Source organism: Sinocyclocheilus grahami, unplaced genomic scaffold (genome assembly GCF_001515645.1).
Source record: "Sinocyclocheilus grahami isolate Dianchi unplaced genomic scaffold, SAMN03320097.WGS_v1.1 scaffold400.1, whole genome shotgun sequence".
Classification (NCBI taxonomy): Eukaryota; Metazoa; Chordata; class Actinopteri; order Cypriniformes; family Cyprinidae; genus Sinocyclocheilus; species Sinocyclocheilus grahami.
In genome coordinates, this window is record NW_015505579.1 from 318,134 (window position 1) to 325,138 (window position 7,005).

The following is a 7,005-nucleotide window of genomic DNA, read 5'->3' on the forward strand; positions in this document are numbered from 1 at the left end:
ATGCCACCTTATTGGTACAATAAAGCCCTCCCTACACCTACCCTAACCCTACCCGATACATTATTTTCAACTTTTTGATTATTTCCTTAATTTGTATTGAAAATAAATGCCTTTACAATGTGATATGAGATTTGAAAAGGGAGGAAAAAAAATTCGGCAAAAGGTGAGATCGAACCCAGGTCAATCGCGTCAAAAAACCAAGGGCAAGCACTTATCCATCTGCACTGATTTGTTGTTGCGTTTTCTGACTTGTTAATTTGTTTTCAGATTTGTCGTTGTGTTTTCTGACTTGTTATAATGTTTTCTGAATTGTTGTTGTGCTTTCTGAATTGTTATTTTGTTTTTTAGACTTGCATTTGCGTTTGTAATTTGTTCTTTTGTTTTCAGAATTGTGATTTGTTCTGCACTTTTCGGCCACCGTACCTATCACCCCTAGGACAAAGCCATGTTTTAGGGAAAAACGTAAAGACCAGAGTGAGAAGATCGCAAGTCAGTGGTGTGCAAAGGCAGTAGAAGTTTGGCCAAATACTGTATTGTCAGATCATACAAAGCCTTGTACGTCAGCATAAGGATATTTAAATTGACAGGAAGCCAATGCAAAGATGCCAAAATAGTGTTATATGGTCACCAACCATGGCCCCGCGATTCTAGCTGCTAAGTTTTGCAAATATTGTAGTTTATTAAGGGTAAGAGAGGATTTAGACACACCAACAAGGACAACGTTACAGTAGTCAATGCACTAGAAAACAAAAGTTAATCAACCTTTCGGCAAAAGAAAAGGACAGCATAGGCCATAAATGTGCATTAAGGAGGTCTTAAAGGGATAGTTCACACAAAAATGAAAATTTTATGTTTATCTGCTTACCCCCAGGGCATCCAAGATGTAGGTGACTTTGTTTCTTCAGTAGAACACATATGATGATTTTTAACTTTAACCGTTGCAGTCTATCAGTCGTATAATGCATGGCAATGGTAACAAAATCTATGAGAGTAAAAAAACATGTACAGACAAATCCAAATTAAACCCAGCGGCTTGTGACGACACATTGATGCCCTAAGACACGAAACGATCGGTTTGTGCCAGAAACCGAACAGTATTTATATCATTTTTTACCTCTAATACACCACTATGTCCAACTGTCTTTGGGCACGCACACAGCATCCGGTGCTTGAGGCGTGTACGCGCTCTGGCGTAGTTTACGTTAATTTGGTTCTCAGTCTTTTTGACTCCAGGGTCCCCTTTGTCCACAACAATATTTGAAGGTCCCATATCTTTTCCAGTTGTTTGTAATTTACTGGACAAAGATTAAGGGGATTCCCACAAATATCCAGATTTTCTTTGGGAATCCTGGTTCTTCAATTAACAACAGTTGTTGAGGGGGGTAAATAGAAATAAGGAATATCTTGATTTTTTATTCTTTTAGCTTTTTTAATTTATATGGTTGTTGTTTTTTTTCATTTGACAATTTTAGGTAATCTTGAGGCCCCCATGGAAGTTTACTGAGGCCCCCTAGTGGGCTCTACTACAGAATCACTGCTGTTGTTTGATTAAATGCACAGCCTTTGAAGTTTGAAGTAAACAACAAACAAGGTTGGCAGTGTTTTTCCCTTTTAAGTGTTCCTTTTAAAATTAAGACTATGTTTTTTTTTTAAATGTTGCTATCCTCAATTATACCAATGCACATTTATACAGTTATTTTGCAATTGATTATGTGCATTTAGTATTTTTACCCCTGTTGTCCATAGCCAAAAATATGGAAACCGAGGAAGAGAGGAAAGAAGGGTGGCGTGCGTCAAAGACTGAGGAAGCAGCATCTCAGAAGTATTCCTTTGCCGACTGTCGTAATGGCAAACGTCCAGTCTCTAAGGAATAAAATCGATGAACTGCAAGCCACTGTACATGTTCACCACGCATACGGAGAGGCCTGCATTTTGCTCAAGACAGCAACTCCGTTTGAACTATTAATGGCTTTGGGACTCCTCTGTGAACTGATCAAGATTCAGTGATTACAGGTAAAAGTCAAGGAGGTGGTGTTTGTCTATACATTAATAAAAGGTGGTGCAATTCAGTAATAGTAAGAGAAACATTGTGCACCCGAGACATTGAACTGCTTTCTGTGTCATTACGGCCATTTTATTTACCTCGAGAATTCTCTCAAATTTTTTTTACGGTGGTGTACATTCACCCTAAAGCAAATTAGGCTAAAGTGAAGGAGACTGTTCAACGTATTGTTTCTAAGTTGCAAAATGTTTCCCCTGATGCCCCTAATTTTATCATGGGGGATTTTAACCACTGCTAATTATCACCTTTGAAACACACTCTGCAAAATTTTCAACAGTATGTCACCTGTGCAACACGATTTACCAAGACTTTGGACTTGTGTTATGGTTCTGTCAGAGGTGCATATAAATCTATTAGTAATCCACCATTGGGTCTGTCTAACCACAACACTGTGTTTTTAATTCCCGTGTATAGAACAGTTTTAAAGAAGTATAAGGCTGAAACCAAATCTATCAGGAAATGGTCTGTGGATTCATCTTTAGCATTGCAAGGATGTTTTGATTGCACAAATTGAGAGGTTTTTGAAAACTCATGTTCTGATATTGATGAATTAACAGAGGTTGTAAGTAGTTACATACATTTTTGTGAGGATATGCTTATCCCTCAAAAAACTGTGCGAACTTTTGCTAATACAAAACCATGGATAACTAAATCTATAAAGTCTCTTATGATTGAAAGAAACAAGGCATTTCATGCAGGTGACTTGGAAAGGAAGTATGATTTGCAAAAACAAATAAAGTGTGAAATTAGGAGTGCTAAAAATAAGTACAAGGAGAAAGTAGAGGGGGATCTTAGAGGAAATAGACTTGGCTCTGCCTGGGAGAGTATGCATACTATAACTGGATCCAAGAGTAAAAGTAATGCCCCCATAAAATTGGTTTGTTATCAATCCGATATACAGCTGGCGCAAGAATTGAATACTTTTTATACAAGATTTGATGTGGAGGATTTTACTAGTGAAATGAATGTGCTTAGGAACGAGACTATGTGTAATATGGAGTGTACATTTTTTAATCAGCAGGATGTTATAAACGTTTTTAAAAAGAGTAAGGTGGGAAAATCCTAAAAATACTAAAGACGTGTGCGGATCAGCTAGGTCCTGTTTTTTTATAATATATTCCAAAAGTCGCTTTATCTTCAAAAAAGTTGTGGAAAGAAGCCATAATTGTGCCTGTAGGGAAGACAAGTTATCCTAAGACTCTAAATGATTTTAGACCTGTTGCTCTGACATCATTGGTGATGAAATGTTTTAAGAAATTTGTCAGGGATGAACTTTTATTGAAAACTCAAAGTCCTTTAGATCCGTTGCAGTTTGCTTACCAGGCTAGAAGAGGAGTTCAGGATGCCTCATCCACCCTGTTAAATATGATTATGAAACATTTGGAGGGAAGTAAAACCCATCTTAGATTGCTCTTTGTAGATTTTTCGTCAGCTTTTAATACTATTCAGCCCCATGTTTTAGTAAATTAATTAATTTCAGAGTTTAAATTAGAATTTAAGATAGTGGGGTGGTTATTAGATTTTTTTAAGTGATAGAATGCAGAGAGTGAGAGTAAACAGCACCTTTTCAGACCCTTATTACGTCTACAGGTTCTCCTCAAGGATGTGTTCTCTCACCCTTGCTCTACATTTTATATACTAATGATTAGGGATGCACCGATACCACTTTTTCCAGTACTCACCCGATACTGATACTTTTATTTTTGGTACTTGCCGATACCGATGCCGATACCGATATTTTATTGCATTTGTACATTTTTTAAATATTGGGTACAGAAACCAAAAGGGTATGTATAATGTTAGTTGGTTAACTTCATTTATCAAATAGATACAGTCAAACCAAAATTTATTCAGACACCTTCAACATTTCTCACATTATCACAGTTTATTCGCTATAGTTTAGAAAACGGTAATAAAATATGACAAGAACTCAGAGTTAAATTGTGTCAGAACAAATTCATCTTGATAATGCTAGATAATTTTGATAGAAAGGTATGTAATAGATTACAATCAACTAAAATAATTCAGACAATTCAAATGATGCGTGCTAAGTGAGCGAACATCAAAAGACCACACAACAGAACTGCGCGCTCTCTCTCTCGCTCTCTCCCTACCGTTAAGTAACTTGTGCATTGTTTTAATTACTTGTTTTTGACACATCCGACCGAACTACAAACTTTCCAATGATGTCTGTGAGAAAGGTATATTCACTCGACAAGCTCGCGCATCAGCGCCGCCGCACGCTCAATCCACTCAGCGTGCTTTGTTTATCAGCTCGCGCACATCAGCTATACAGGCGTTAATACTGAATGTTTAACATTATATTCATTGCATACATATACTTCGTAGTAGACATCCATAACTCCTTTCTGCTGTCTGTTGTCAGCGTTTCTTTGTTTGAATATGGCGCTTATCACATGCTGTGTGGTATCGGCGTTTGGTATCGGGGCATTTTAACGAGTACGAGTATGAGTACAGGAGGCCAGTATCGGCCCGATAACGATACTAATGATTGTGTGAGTAGACACACAGACAGGTTCATTTGAAAATTCGCTGATGATACTGTCATTGTTAGTTTGTTGACCGGGGACGAGAATTGTTATGGTCCAGTGGTGAATGATTTTATGACATGGTGCGATAGTGCCTTCTTGCAAGTAAACATAAAAAAGACCAAAGATATGGTAATTGATTTTAGATCCAGTCCTTTGTCTCCTCAACCAACTAGAGTAAAAGGTCAAATGGTGGAATGGGCCAGCAGTTACAAGTACCTTGGGCTTATCATTGATGATAAATTACGTTTTGATACTCATGGGGGAAGTCGTGGCCTAATGGTTAGAGAGTCGGACTTGTAACCCAAAGGTTGTGGGTTCGACTCTCGTACCGGCATGGATTGTAGGTGGGGGGAGTGAATGTACAGCACTCTCTCCACCTTCAATACCACGACTGAGGTACCCTTGAGCAAGGCACCCCGGGCGCTGCAGCATAAATGGCTGCCCACTGCTCCGGGTGTGTGTTCACTGCTGTGTGTGTGCACTTTGGATGGGTTAAATGCAGAGCACTAATTCCAAGTATGGGTCGCCACATGTCACATCACTTTTACGTTGAAGCAGTATGCAAAAAAGGCCAGCAACGGTTACACTGTCTTCGGATCTCTACTTTTAATATCAGTAGGACTCTTATGAACATGTATTATAAATCTTATATTGAATCGGTACTTTGCTTCTCTATATGCTGTTGGTATGGTAACGTAAATGTTAAACATCGAAATTCTTTGAATGGCATTGTTAACTAAGGTAGTAAGATTGTTGGCATTAAGCAGACTGGGTTATCGAATAGCTTTGATTGGTTTGTCTTACAGAAAGCTAGAGCTATTCTTGCAGATTGTACTCAGAATCAGAAAGAGCTTTATTGCCAAGTATGCTTGCACATACAAGGAATTTGTTATAGTGTCACAAGCTTCCAGTACACGTTCACATAAGTCCCTGTTTTGTCCAGATATTGCAGGATGGAGTGCAGTCCCATATTGACTGCATCATCCACGGACCTGTTTGCTCGGTAAGCAAACTGCAGGGGGTCTAGTAAGGGTCCAGTAATGTCCTTCAGATAAGCCAACACCAACCTCTCAAATGTCTTCATGACCACAGACGTGCTGGGGGATGCTGTCTTGTAGTTGGTGATGTCCTTCAGGCCTTTCCACACTAATGCAGGCTCATTCCCCCCTTTTGTAGGCGTCCTCTTTGGCCTGACGAAGATGACAAAGTTTTGCTGTAAACCATGGCTTATCATTGTTGAATGTTAAATGAGTCCTGGTAGGGATGCACATGTCTTCACAGAAACTGATATATGATGTTACAGATTCCGTGAGCTGATCGTTGGTGGCTGCTTCAAAAACACTCCAATCAGTGCAGTTGAAACAGGCTTGCAATGCCTGCTCTGTTTCGTTGGTCCATCTCTTTACAGACTTTACTACAGGTTTAGCAGATTTAAGTTTATGCCTGTAAGTCGGTATAAGATGAACCAGGCAGTGGTCAGAGAGTCCTACAGCTGCTCTGGGGACCGAGCGATATGCATCTTTTATTGTGGAGTAACAATGGTCCAGTATATTACTGTCTCTGGTGGGACATGTAACATGCTGTCTCAACCCTGCCTTCTGTCTCTTTCTCTCTTCCCCCCTCTTCTACCTCTAAGCCTGTCCCTCTCCCTAGGTCCCGGGTGAATCTCCCACCTCGAGCGTAGCACCGATGGAGGGGTGGTCCGGCGCCGGAGTCTGCTGGACTGAGGCCCCTCTCCAGGAGGTTAACCCTCCAGTTAACCCGCACCTCAGGCATCCGCTAATTCTGGGAACCACTTATTGGGGTATTTGTGTGCGGATGTCTCTTGGGAAAAGGAGAATCAGGGAGGGGAGGCGGCCGTGCAGACGGGGGAGGTGGAACTGACCGATGCAGCGAAAGGGGAACAGAGCGCTGCCGAGAGGCTAATCCTCCCGGAGCGTGATGATTTTCCCCTGGAGCAGTCTCGGGATGAGATGCTGAAAAATGCGTTTGAACAAGTCTGCTCCATTGACGGACAGCCTCTCCAGCCGGCACGGCCCCCTTCTTACCCCTATTTTGCTATTTTAAAAGATAGGTTGTATCGAGTGACCCAAGACACTCAGACAAAACAAGATACAACTCAGTTGTTAGTTCCTAAAAGCCGTCGGGAAATGCTTTTCCAGGTGGCTTATTGTAATCCTATGGCAGGACATTTGGGACAGGCAGCGACTTTGAACCGTTTAATGGCCGATTCTTTTGGCCGGACATTCACCAGAATGTGCGCAGGTGGTGCGCGGCTTGTCATGAATGTCAGTTAGTGAATCCCCCGGCCTCCCCAAAAGCGCCATTGCACCCTATTCCTCTTATGCAGGTCCCCTTCGAGAGAATTGGTATGGCATCGGGCCATTAGAA